General features: G+C 38.4%; 1 protein-coding gene across 1 annotated transcript in view; it reads left to right on the forward strand.

Annotated features, from left to right (window-relative positions):
* The window catches only part of NALCN (sodium leak channel, non-selective), a 367,606-nt gene that overhangs the window by 148,684 nt on the left and 204,155 nt on the right, over positions 1-14,767 (forward strand). The gene's annotated exons all lie outside the window — the stretch shown is intronic.

A 14,767-nucleotide genomic window follows, 5' to 3' on the forward strand; every position in this document is an offset into this window, starting at 1 on the left:
TGGGTGGAGAGAGGACACAACTCTTTGGTCATATTAAGTAGTGAGACTTGACTGCAGCACTTACAACTCAGAGATCATTTTTCCCGTTAAATTTTTCAATCTTACAGGACTTGAGAAGTTTGTTAAGGGCTAAAGAAATAGGCTATTACAATCTCACCTGAAGCTCAAATCATGCTGTATAAGATAGTTTCTTTAGAGAAACACCACATAGTTACTATACACTTACAAATTCACAATTTGTAAATTGGTGCTATTTTACAATATAATATTAAGTCAATTTCCTTGCATTTAAAAAATACATATTCTGAAATAATTTAGAAACACAGATAAGAAAAAATACTTGTATGTCTGTCAGAAATAATAATAGCTAATATTTATGGATCACCCACTATGTGTTTTATTAGGTTTTCAATTATTTGATGCTCACAGCACCATAAATGTAGGTACTAATATGATCTGTTTTACAAAAGAGGAGGTTGAGGCACAGACAGCATAAGGAATTTGATGGTCACATAGTTACTAAATGGGGATTTCATCTCAGGCAGTCCACCTTATATGTTTAACCACTTCATTTTCACCCCCATGTATTACCCTACTGTAAAAATATCTCACAGTTTGTTCATTCATTTATTCATTCCACTATTGATGGACATTGAGCTTGTTTATTATTGTTTTGCTATTGCAGACCATCTAAGACCTTTCTTATCCATGCCTTTGTATGCACACGTGAGAGAGCTATTCTAACATAGATAGCTAGGACAGCAATTTCTGGGTTAAAGGATATGAACACCTTTGACTCTCAGTTATGGCAAATGGCTCTCTGGATGATAGGGCTATTTTGTATGCCTTTTAGAAACTTCTAAGAGTGCTCATTGTCTACATCTTCACCTTCACTTGATGTTATCAGGCTTTTACACCTGATGGCATGAAATGGTGTCTTGTAATGTAAATTTGCATCTCCCTGATTACAGCCTATGGATGTTGAAGGTTTTTGATAGGTTCAAGGGCCACACATTTTCTGTAGATTGCTTGTTTATCTCATTTGCCCATTTATCTGTTGATTTTTCTACGTGATGTTCAGGAATTCTGAGTGTTTCTAAAGGGTATACTGTTTCTTTCTAAATAAAAATTTGAGATATTAGATATAAGAACAAATCTAAAATATTAATGCTTGACACATGTACCTATTTAATCTCTCCCATCTTTAGTCAATAAGGCAATTCTTTTATGTGGTATTAAAGAAACCAATTAGAAAATTTCTTCATTGTGTGCTTAAGTGTGAGTCTTAGAAAGGTGAAAAGTTATAATTGACTCTTTCAGCATCAAACCAAGCAGGTATCTAGCTGTTTAAACACTATTTTAGCATAAGCCACAGCTGTGGGACGGGTCACTCCAGTGCTTGACAAATAGAAGTTTATTCAGTTGGACCCTCATTTGCTGTTTTCCCCCTGCTGCCCAGATAGGAGTTTTCATCTCTTGACACTGACAGATGTGGCTGCACACTTTCGAACCATCTTCCAACACACCCCCATGCTCTATTATCATAAGGAAAGTCTCTGACAAGAGAATGAAAGTACATATACATGAAACGTGGCACAATGGATCTGTTTCCTCTCGTAGCATTCCACCGTGTGCCTCCTGTGAGGAACAGAGGGAGGTAACAGTTTCTTGCTGAAAGTTGGTCAAATGGTGGCGAAATTATTCCTGTAGTGTTTTAATGCTCTTTGAAAACATTTCCATTGAAGGCTAAGATTGAGGGGAGGTGGCCTGTGTGATGTGAGCATTTCAAGTGACGAAGTGACATCCTGGGCACTCCTGAAACTATCTTCTTCATGAACCTTCCCACAAACTGGCAGATAATTAAGAATTGATGGAGCCCATGAGAGTGTAGGTTCCCTCCAGAAGCTAACCTCTTCTATACTCACAGACCAGCGTGAGAAGGCAGTGTGATCCAGCGAAGACCATGTGGGCAAGGAGCACCTGGGACAATTTGATTAATTTCTCTAAGCCTCAGTTTCATCACCTGAAAAGTGAGGATAATAACATCTGTCAGGGTTTTGTAAGAATTAGAGATGATGGACTGTACATTCAGGCACAGTGTGTGGGATGCCGTGGGCCGCTCGATCTGTAGACTTGTCTGTCATCTCCATCAGCACACTCGCCCAGTGCTGTTCACAACCAAGGGCATCCTGTCCATTTCCAGGAAGTCGGCTCTCTCGCATGCCCCAAACCCAGCGACTCCAGCCTTTAGGGCCAGCCCTCCTTCCTTTCCAAGGTTTTAGAAGTGCGTTTCTAAATGTCCAGCAGGCATGTTTCCCAGGCATTCTCACAGACACATCAATCACCCTTCTCATCATAAAAACTAAACGCAGCTCTCTCCCCAACCCGTTCCCACAAAGAAACTAGGTTTTCCCTGCATTCCCTGAAACCTCCAAACCAACCCATTATTCTTCTCCTTTTGTCCTCTCCAAATCCAATCTGATCCCTCTTCAATTCTGTCATTAATTCAGTATTTTGAAATTTTTTGAATCATTCTCTCCACTCCATCTTCATATCCCTGCCCTCAAAATCAGGTCAACGCTTCCTCAACAGAGTGATCTCTGATTCCTTGATTATGTTTGGTCATTTTCTTTTTTGTTTCTCTTTCTTCTCTATTGCCTCATTCACGATAGGCACTTGCCAAAAATTTGCTGAATTATACGTGATTGTACACATCCAGCTGCATTCATGTGCAGAAAACACAGCCTCACATACAGCAGACCTAAATTCTTACTCTCCCCCTAGGCAGGTGTCAAATGATGCTTCCCCCAAACGCTCACTCATGCACACACAGACACACAGTCAAAACACATGCACGCATGTGTACACGCTGTACTAGTTTACATATATTATTACATGCCTCAACTTTTTTTGTTTATGTACCTCTTACTTTTTTTTTTTTTTTATTCAGACACACATGTCATGCCCATCATGTGGCATGCATACTACACGGCTTACCAACTGCGTATACATGCTCAGCACAGCTCACACACCTCACACATACATACAGTGACACCAATCACACACAGACACCACATGCAGACAGGGCACACACACGATCTACAAACTTACACATACCAGCACCCTCCAGCACGTACATACCACAGTTGACCCAGCACACACATGCACACACATGGCTACACACACATACACACTCACACATGCTCACACACACCTCGCAATGCACACTCAGAAACGATGACACACAGTGACACACACACACACATGCATGCACAGAGACATGCATACACATGCTTATACGAACTCACACACCTCACACATACTCACGGTGACACAGTGACACACAGACACATGTGATGCACACATATACACACATGCATAAACACACTTGTACACACTCATGCATGCTCACACACATACCTCACACACGCATATGCGCTCACACACACAGGCGCACACACACATTCATTTTCAATGTCTTGGGAATATAAAACAACGACTTGGAGGAAAAGTTTGTAGGAAAAAGTAAATATAAAAATGATTATGCTATAATTACCTGGAATAAACATTAAAACCAGGAAAATACGATAGCTAAATGTGGGAAGGGGTAGCTAAAATGCTACTTGAAAAAGGCCTATTGTAATTTTGAAGCCAGTGGCCAAATAAACTAAACAGAGGGGGCAATTGATAAATCCTCAGTTTGAAATATCCCATATATATTTATTTAAATATATATTCAATATGTATCTAATAATCCTGATTATATTTCAAATAATAATTATATTTAGAATAGACACCAGATGACCAGGCATATTATAATAAAAAATAAGATTAAAATATTAGTGTTATTTTTATTTATTTATCTGTCTTACTGGCAATTAAACGGTTTTGCTTCTTTGATTTTTAAACCCCATTGGAAGAAATATTCAGAACATTTTAAGATTATTTGCATGCCGAGTTATCTCAAACTAAATTCCTGTCTCGTATTTTCATCCTCCAGTTTGAATCAGTCCTGTAACTCTTGAATGTTTAATGTTTATAATTATATTAGTTAGGAGACATGTACTAACGTATGCCAAGAATTTATAAAATGTCCACTGGAGACAAATTATTATTGTTGAATCTACTATGAATCCAGCCTTGCAGGAACTGAGTACTGAAGTTTAGGAATACCAGACTAAAATATACATATATATATATATATGTGTATATATACACATATGTGTATATATACATATGAGCTTTTTCTACTCTTTCTGGACACCAGGGAACATGAAAGAAAGTATTGTGGAATAACTAATATTTTTGATTTTTATTACCCATGTCCAGCCAAGTAAGCAAAGTCAACACTTGATTGTTGAAAAGCCAAGATTTTAGCATTTTTATTCTTAATTTTCTTCCAAGTCAATAATGAAGTCATGCAGGGTTATTGAGTTCTTAATCCATAAATGATAGGTTAGTTAATTGAAAGGTTTTTGTACATGTCATCATTTACTTTTCCTTTCTCCTACTCATCCATAATGTAGGCCACAAAGTGTGAGGAAACCAGGGCATTTTGAGTAGTGTTCTATAAGATAGTTTAAATTGTGAATCTCCATCATGGCATTGTACTCTAGGAAGTACATGTTGTCCTAAACTGAAGCTTTCAGAAAGCCAATTTCCCGTGTTTTAAATCAATTCAAGGCATGATTTTATTGGACAGGATATAGGAAAAGTTCTATTTTAAGTATTTCTTACTTTAACTGATATATTCAGATCTCTGTAGTCTTAGTGACAGTATCCCAATGCCCAGAAATGGCTTTTGTGTGCTCCTAGTTCTTAGTAAGGCATCATAGCTATGTGACTGCCGTGGCATTGTGATTCATAGGAGTCTCTAAACAGCAGAAAAGGACTATATATAATATATATGACCCAGAGTAGAGTAGCAAAGCAAAACACCTTAGAAAAGCCCGTAAAATAGTCTCCTGTTCCCACAAGGGTTATTATTTATGACCAGTGTATGAGTTTCCAAATACCCTACAGCAGACTCAGAGATGCCATAAGAGCTGGGGGAGCTGAGTGGTGAACAATCAAGTTGAAGTCCAGGAGTCCTGACTGTTAGCATTTGCTGCTTTCCATGATGTAAATGGCCCCATCGTGGCCAATTTCAAGTCACCAACATGACATCAGTAAACGTGAAGGTGGAGAGAGACGCGATTGCAGCTCCAGCACACCACAGCTGGGGAAAGCTGCATTCCCACTTCAGTCAGAGATGGTATATACATACATACATGTCATACATGTCTGTGTAAGCACGTTGCAAAATTTTGTTTGCAAAAGTGGAATTTTGATGCCTCCATCCAAAGAACCTATTTTCCAACATCACTGTAGAGTGGAAGAGAGAGGAAGAGTTTTGAGAAGGCACAACCCTTTCTCAAAGCAACACATCCAAAGTGATGCATCACTTCCATTTCTGTTCTGGTGGTGAGAACCAATCACATTGCTCCACTTCAGTGACAATAAGCTGAGTGATGTACTTGAGCTATATAGCAGGAAGAGGAAACCAGCTTGGTAGGTATAACAGCTTTTGCTAAACAACAAGGCACCCTAAAACTTAATGGCCTGGACAGACACTAACTTTTGCTCATGAATTTGTGGATCAGTTGAACAGCCCTGCTAGTCTGAGCCAGTCTCAGTTGACTACATCTAAGCTCACGCCTGCCTCTGTGGTCAGCCACTCATCAGCTGGCATCTCTGATTTTGGGTGTGGCTCACCGTTAATTGAAATGAAGAGAATGGGAGGGCCTATGGCCACCTGGCCACCATGAAACAGGCTAGGCTGCAGCGTTGATGTGGTCCCTCGGGGTTCCAAGAGCAGCAAGAGTAAGTTCTAACACACAAGTATTTTCCAAGTCTCTGCTTACCTCACCTTTGCTACTGTCTCACTGACCAAAACAAGTCACATGGCTGAGTCTGGAGTCAGTGCGGAGGATACTGCCAAGGATGTGTGGATACAGGGAGGCGAATTCAACTGGACGCCACTGGATTTTTTCACACAGGCTAAGAGGAATTTGAAAATCACTAGCTTGGCATCATAATCGATCCTGCTTAGCGGTGATTTCTTTCACACCAGCCATTGGTGGTGCATTTTTCCTTCTTGTTAAAATCTAGCTTGTGTTGTAAAGTCAAGAGGAGCTGGTGATTGAAAAAAATAACATCCACATTTGTTTGTTGATTTGTAATTTGACATCTAACTTTACTCTTACAGAGTAGAGTGAAAGCTATACTCACATGGCCTAGAGATAAAGGGTCTATTCAGGATTCCCTTACTTGGCTCTTCATTCCAAGAAAGAGAGCCAGCCACTGATAGGGCGTGGCAGCTGGCAGGGTGTCCACCAATATCATACACTCTTGGTACCTTTGTGGAGATTGACTTGTGGATTCCCTTCTGTCCTGACTCTCTAAGGACACGTCAGGAACAGACAGATGGGAAAGGCAGTCTCTAAGGACATCCACTGGTTCCGTTTTCAGTGTTGATATAAGTGTTACCTTTTTAATATAAATTCTTTGTATTAGACAGAATAATTGTGTATATTGATAGTAGAAGTGATGAATATCCAGATGTGTTCTAAATAAGGGAAGCAAAAAATGTCCCACTTGCAAATGGGAGATTTATTTTAGGTTTTATGCATTTGGTCTTTTATATTGTGTCCTTGTTCTTATGTTCATGGCTCATATGCAGGATGGTTTCTGAGAATTTCATCGTGTAATTGCATTGTTCTCCAAATATGTTTATTTTGAAATCCAATTAAAACACAACTTTTAGTACATGGCTGATGCAGTATTCAGTGGCAGAGACTTGGTTTTACTAAGGTGAGTTATTTCACTCACTCAAGTAGCAATTTAAAGACGAATTTCATTTCTGAGCTATACTATTAATTATCCTAATTTATATTTATTGCAACCTCTAAGACCACTATTTTGTCTCTTTGTCTACAGTCTTCATAATCTTTAAGTTACTGTTTCATAGGAAAAATCCTGGAGAAATTTAATAGAAAGAGCTTTTATGAAGTACTTGAGCATTTATACCACAAATAAAGATAGGATAGCTTTAGATCATTTTGAAAGTTTATAAATTTTCACGGTCCATTTCAAGATTACTCATCTCTTCCACCTGATTTCTCATGTTACACCTTCAGATCTTCCCTGTAAGCAACTGACTGCATCTCTACTTTTAAATCCTTAGAGTGTTTTCCAAGACTGAAATATGAGAGTTACAGAGCACACTGTGTCCACTACAGGCTAGACTCTACACTAAATTCGCTTATTTTCATTTTACAGCCAAAAGATGTAGATGTCATCATACTCATTTCCTCTATGAGAAAACTGAGTCACAGAGAGGTTAAATCCTGCACAGAGACAAGATTTAAACTCAGCTCGTCCTGTCTTCCAAATTGACATTCCATTAAACCATGGCAATCTTAAATATTTCTGTGAAGAACAGATTGTCTTCAGCTTTCAGATTTAGGGTTCATGTACTCATACCTTCTATCCAACCACAAATACTTGGTGAAGAAGCTGCTGTCACTCTTTTTTAATATATAGAGCAGTGTTGACCAATGAATTTTGACTGCCTGATACAAGGCAAGAGACTACCTGGTTTGGGCTCAAAATGTCTAAGATGTTTCTATCTCTGTGGGCCTAGAAATCGACTTAGACTTTCTGAGCCTGTTTCTCCATATGTAAAGGGGAAGGCAAAAGTATCTACCTCACAGAGTTGCTGAGGATTAAAGATGTTATTACATGAGCAAGCAACATGCTTAGAATTAATCTTGGCACAAACCAAGCACTCCAGAAAACAGTAGCTCTTATTTCAATAATCTATCCTGTTGGTGTCCATTTTAATTGTGTGAGGAGCCCTCCCCATGTTTGGCTTAAACTTCCACAGTCTCCTGGGAGGTTTGCTTTCACGGCAGGACTCAGAATCAATGTGGGAAAAGTGACCTTTCTTGTTCTTCTGCTTGAGGTTGGACTCAGTCCCGTTGTTCCAGACTCATTGTTTCATGACACTTTCTGACACAAAGCAAGATGAAAGCGTTGGTTGCTATTAAGAGTTTTATATCTGTAGCTGTCAATGTTACAGAGACCCCTCACTGGCAAGTCACCTTGCATGGAACCCTATGGTCAGGTACCATTTTGTAGCCCTGGGCACTTTTATACAGTCATGTTTCATAGAAGGTGATTTGAGCTGGTGTACAGGACGATTTGAGTTGGCGTCTGTCAAAATCGTTGTTAGTTTCCTGTTGCAGCTGTAACAAATAACCACAAATTCAGTCACTTAAAACCACACACATTTATTCTCTTAGAACTCTGCAGTTAGAAGTCCAAATGGACTTCATTAGGCTAAACACAAGGTATCAGCAAGGCTGCATTGCTTTTGGAGACTCTGGGGAAGAAATGACTTCCTTGCCTTTTTCACCTCCTAGAGGCCACCTGCATTTGCGTTTCTTAACTTTGTGAGAGTCTGTAATGGTGTCTTATAATGCCGCCAAATGGTTGCAAAACTAACACATGCTTTTGTTTTTATGAAGCCAAATGGATTTAGTTGATTTTTGACCATGGAGTTGGGGTACGGGGACAAGGTTGGCAGCCATTTTTGTGTTGGTGTAGTCCAACATATTACATTCCAGCCAGTATCTGTGGTATTCTGTTCTAGTCATTATAGACTTTTGGAATCATGAAACTGTGAAGCTGTAAACAATCTTATAGGTCACCCAGTACAGCCTGCTATTAAGGAATACCCTCTACAGTAGTGCTTCTAAAAATTCAATGTGCCCTTGTATCACCCGGGAACCATGTTAAAGATACAGATTCTGATTCAGCAGGCCTGTAATGGGGCCTGAGATCCTGCTTTTTTTTTTTTTTTTTTTTTTTTTTTTTTTTTGCGGACGGCTGAGTCATGGCTCTGTCGCCTCAGGTCTGAGTCGCCTGGGCGGATCCGGCCTCACTGCAAGCTCCACCTCCCACAGTTTACACCATTCTCCTGCTCAGCCTCGGAGGTCAGCTGGGGACTACAGGCGCCCGCCACCTCGCCCGGGGCTAGTTTTTTGTTTTTTTTAAGTAGCAAACGGGTTTCACCGGGTAGCCAGGATCATCTCGATCTCCTGACCTCCTGATCCGCGCGTCTCGACTCCCAAGAAGTGCTGTGATTACAGGTTTGAGCCACCGCGCCTGACCTGATCCTGCATTCTTAATAAGCTTCCAGGATGCTGCTGGTCCAGGGACCACACTTTGAGTAACAACGCTCTAAAGCATTCCTGACAGATGACGCTGCCTCGGGGATTAATCTAGTACAGATTCTTTGTATTTTGAAAATTCCAACTGTCATATACACAGATAAGTAATTCTTGGATCAAAGCCAATCTAAAAACATATCCAAAACTCCTCTGCTTTTAAAAAATGCAAACCAAAATGACATTGCAATTAAAGGAAACTTTAAAAAATTGAATGTGTCTGTAAATCTGAAGGACCTTATATTAAAATATACAAGTAAAAAAGAATATGCACACACATATGTGAATACACATATGTACACACATACACATATTAGAGATGTATGTGTTCATCTGTCTACACAGATAGGTAGAGGGATACATCATGCATCCATATTAAATAATGCAATTGTGAAGACCTCAAGTCATATAATATTTTGTGGCACTGACTCAACTTTAACATTTTCCTTTATATTATTTTTTATTAGAAAATAAAAAATTGAAAAGTACCAATTTGGACTTTCCTGTAGATACAAGCATAAATCTAAATGTAATGTCATCAGCCTTTTTGCATTAAAGAAACTGGCACCCAGTTTCAAGCACTGGCTGAATTGAATTGAGTTGAAGTGGGCCATGCCACTAGCTCTAACTTTAACGCTGGAGTTACTGATTTTAATATTTAAATGTAGGTACTGCACATATTTATCACCTTAATTCTTATTTAATATTTGAAAGTTACTGCTTTGGAGAAAGTCAGCTAAACTGTGGTGATTATAGTGTATCAAAATCCATTGTAAGTGATTATTTTAATAACTCTGAACCAACAGGGACACGTAGACATTCAGACAAAAAACAACCTAATTATAATGACAGCACCAAAGTGAAGCTGTGACAGTTACAAAACCAATTTAAAAGTTTCTTGACAGCCATGGCTAAAAGCTTTGTTTGGATCTTTCAGTAATCACAGTTTACTTAAGACATAAATCCACAGTTAAGGAAAATAGAAAAAGAAAGTTGTGGCTTTTCTGCCATGTCAATGAAATGGAAATCAGCAGAAATGTTTTTAATAGAACATTATGCTGAAAGGAGTATAGAAAAGGAATAATAGTTATGGAATTTAACTCTCACAATGCAAGAAAGACTAAATAACAATAAATATTTTAATGCACATAGAAACGTGCCAGATAATTTGCCTATCTGTGTTATGAAGGTCAATCATTTCTGCAGGTAAATTGATGTGCATACAAACATGTTGATTGGCAGCTCTAGAATTTGATTTTGTATTACCTGTAAAATAAAGTCAAAGGCAAATGAATATGCATCAATAGCCACGGTGACAGGAAGCCTTAATAAAAATCTACTTTCCCAATGTCACTGGCGTGTCTCAAATTATTAGATCCTTGTCAATGTTTCTTAGCTCACTAGATTCTGGGCTGCCACATAATTAATTCTTCGACCTCGGGTAATTAATTTCTCATTCCTGAACAGAAAAAATGCTTGATTCACAAAATTGATTCCTTTTTTCTGTAAACCTTTGTAGAATATTTGTAAGTATAATCACCATTCTAAGCCCTTTACAAATATTGACTCATTTAAAATTAATAACAACTCTTTGGAGTAGGTACTATTTTCTCCACTTTATCAATGAGAAAACAGAGGTTTAAGTAACTTCCCTGGGGCCACAGTGCCAGTAAGTGGCGGAGTCTCAGCTTCAGGCAGTTTGGCCCAGAGCCCATGCTGCAGGATAAGGAACACTCCAGGAAAACACATACATAGAGTCATAGAGACATTGGCAGTGCTCAGAGGAGGCAGTTCTTGTTCTCTTACCCCATTTTAAAGGTGTACTTTAGCTAGGCTCTTTGAGTTGCAAGGACTGAAGGATTCTCAGGTCAGATCAGTAAGGGCATATGTTCGTAAATACCCAGAAGAAATGAAACCTCAGAAAGAGGATGTGTGGTGGCACTAGTCCCTGGGCAGATGTGGCTCAGCGGTGTGTTGTTTGCACTCAGTTCCTTCCCATAGGTCTGCTTCTCTCTCCTCTTTCTGCTGCCCAGGGCTTTCAGCCTCCACTCTGTCCATGTAAGTATTCTCTACCCCACAGTGGGCAGTGGGCCCCAGAATGGACTTTAAACAGACTAGGGTAACAGCCTGATTCTGTTGTGTACTTGCTGTGTGACCCTGGAAAAATGACTTAGTCTCTCTGAACTGTGTGAAATGTGAGTAATGTATCTCACCATACAGAGCTATGGTGGATATTAAAGTAGATAAAACAAAGAAAATATGAATAATATGGATTATGACCAAGTGGGATTTATCCCTGGGATACAAGGATGATTCAACTTATGGAAATAAATCTATGTGATACAGCCTATCAACAGAATGAAGGATAAAAACTATATGATCATTTCAATTCATACTAAAAAAGCATTTGGCAAAATTCAACATCTCTTCATGATAAAACCCGTCAACAAAACTGGGGATAGAAAAAACATATGTCAACTTAATAAAAGCCATATATGACAGACCCACAGCTAGTATCATACTGAATGGGGAAAAACTGAAAGCCTTTCCTCTAATATCTGGAACATGACAAGGATGCCCACTATCACCTCTGTTATTCAACATAGTACTGGAAGTCCCAGCTAGAAAAATAGGACAAGAGAAAGATATAAAGGACATCCAAATTGGAAAGGAAGAAGTCAAATTATCCTTGTTTGCAGATGACACGATCTTACATTTGGAAAAACCTAAAGACTCCACAAGGAAACTATTAGAACTGATGAACAAATTCAGTCATGTTGCAGGATACAAAATCAACATACAAAAGTTAGTAGCATTTCTATAAGCCAACAGCAAACAATGTTAAAAAGAAATCAAGAAAGTAATCCCATTTACGGTAGCTACAAATAAAATAAAATTCCTTGCAATTAACAAAAAAATTGAAAGATCTCTATAATGAACACTATAAAACAGTGATGAAAGAAATTGAAGAGGACACCAAAAATGGAAAAATATTCCATGTTCATGGATTGGAAGAATCAATATTGTTAAAATGTTCATACTACCCAAAGCAGTCTACAGATGCAATTAAATCCTTATCAAAATACCAATGATATTCTTTACAGAAATAGAAAAAAATTCTAAAATTATATGAAACCACAGAAGAGCCAAAGCTATCCTAAGCAAAATGAACAAAGCTGGGGGAATCACATGACCTGACTTCAATTTATAATTCAAAGCTATAGTAACCAAAACGCCATGGTACCACCATAAAAACAGACACAGCGACCAATGTAACAGAAGAGAGAACCCAAAAGAAATCCACACACCTACAGTGAACTCCTTTTTAACAAAGATGCCAAGAACATACACTGGGGAAGAGACAGTTTCCTCAAAAAATGGTCCTGGACATCCATATGCAGAAGAATGAAACTAAACCCCTATCTCTGTCAATGAAATCAAAATGGATTAAAGGCTTAAAGCTAAGACCTCAAACTATGAAATTACTATAAGAAAACACTGGGGAAAATCTCCAGGACATTGGACTGGGCAAGGATTTTATGAGCAATACCCCCATAAGCGCAGGCAACCACAGCAAAAATGGACAAATGCGATTACATCGAGTTACAAAGCTTCTGCACAGCAAAAAATACAATTAAAACCAAGTGAAGAGACAACACACAGAATTCGAGAAAATATATGCAAATTACCGCTCTGACAAAGCATTAATAATCAGAATATTTAAGGACCTCAAACAACTCTATAGGAAAAATCTAATAATCTGATCAAAAGATGGGCAAAAGATTTGAACAGATATTTCTCAAAAGAAGACATGCAAATGACACAAACAGGCATAAGAAAAGGCGATCAACATCACTGATCATCAGAGAAATGCAAATGAAAACTACAATAAGACATCGTGTCACCCCAGTTTAGCACAACCACTATGGAGAACAGTTTGAAGGTTCCTCAAAAAACTAAAAATTGAGCTGCTGTAATTTCACAATCCCACTGCTGGGCATACACCCAAAAGAAAAGAAATAAGTATATCTAAGAGAAATCTTCACTCCCATGTTTGCTGCAGCACTGTTTACAATAGCCAAGATTTGGAAGCAACCTAAGTGGCCATTAACAGATGAATGGATACAGAAAATACAGTACATATGCATAATGGAGTACTATTCAACCATAATAAAGAACAAGATCTAGTAATTTGTAACAACATGGATGGAACTGGAGATCATTATGTTAAGCGAAGTAAGCCAGGCACAGAAAGACAAACATCACATGTTCTCACTTATTTGTGGGGTCACAAAATCAACATAATTAAACTCATAGACATAGAAAGTAGAGGATGGTTGCCAGAGGCTGGGATGGGTACTCGGGGGCCGGGGGAAAGTAGGGAACAAAAATATATATAAAGAATATATTAACCATCTTCCTAGTCATTTTTTGGCTGCCTGAAAGAAAGGTTCCCTTGCCTGCGCAGTTCAGCAGTACGGGACATGGATGGCTTTATCTTGGAAGCCCTGTTTTGCAGAGCAGCACATCACGAAGGTGCTGTCAGCCAAGGCCTAGGCCCGTCCATTACATTGAATCATGAGGTTTATTTCTTTGTTAAGAGTCTGTCTGTTTTGCCCCCTCAGAAAATGATGCGATCATCGGTTTTCCACATGTTCATCCTGAGCATGGTGACTGTCGACGTGATCGTGGCGGCTAGCAACTACTACAAAGGAGAGAACTTCAGGAGGCTTAATGGGAACAAAAATATATATAAAGAATAAACAAGACCTACTATTTGATAGCACAATAGGGTGACTGCAGTCAATAATAATAATTGTACATTTTAAAATAACTTAAAGAGTGTAATGTAATTGTTTGTAACTCAAAGGATACATCATTCTCCATGATGTGCTTATTCCACATTGCATGTCTGTATCAAAACATCTTATGTACTCCATAAAAATATATATATATATACACACACACACACACTTACTGTGTACCCACAAATATTTTAATGTGAATAATATGGCCTGGAACATAGTAGCCATTTAATATATGATAACCTTTATAATAATACTCATTAGTTTTTAATGTTTAATTATCTCTGTCTTCACGTAGGCAGTAGACAGACTTGGACCAGACTTGGGTTCCAGTATTGAGTCCATCTTCAATCCCTGTGTGACAGTGAGAAAGTTATTTAGCCCCTTTGAGCCTCAGTTTCCTTATTAGAATAGGTTCCTAGGGCTATTATGAGTTAATTTACGTAAAGCACCTAGAAAAACTCCAAGTAGATAGCAAGTACAATGTAGATGTCAGTTACTAGAAGTTGTAGTAAAATTTTCAACAAACATTTTTGGAAGTAATAAGTAAAAAAACAAATCTTAGGTTTCTCCTACTTCTCCCGTTGTATAGTAATCATCTCTAAAATGTTTTTATCCACAGTATTCTCCCTTAACACAGAATAAAGTAATACTTGTTTTGTGTTACTAGCTTTTTAAAAGCCATTTATC

Source organism: Rhinopithecus bieti, unplaced genomic scaffold, assembly GCF_001698545.2.
Source record: "Rhinopithecus bieti isolate Rb0 unplaced genomic scaffold, ASM169854v2 scaffold_2254, whole genome shotgun sequence".
NCBI lineage: Eukaryota > Metazoa > Chordata > Mammalia > Primates > Cercopithecidae > Rhinopithecus > Rhinopithecus bieti.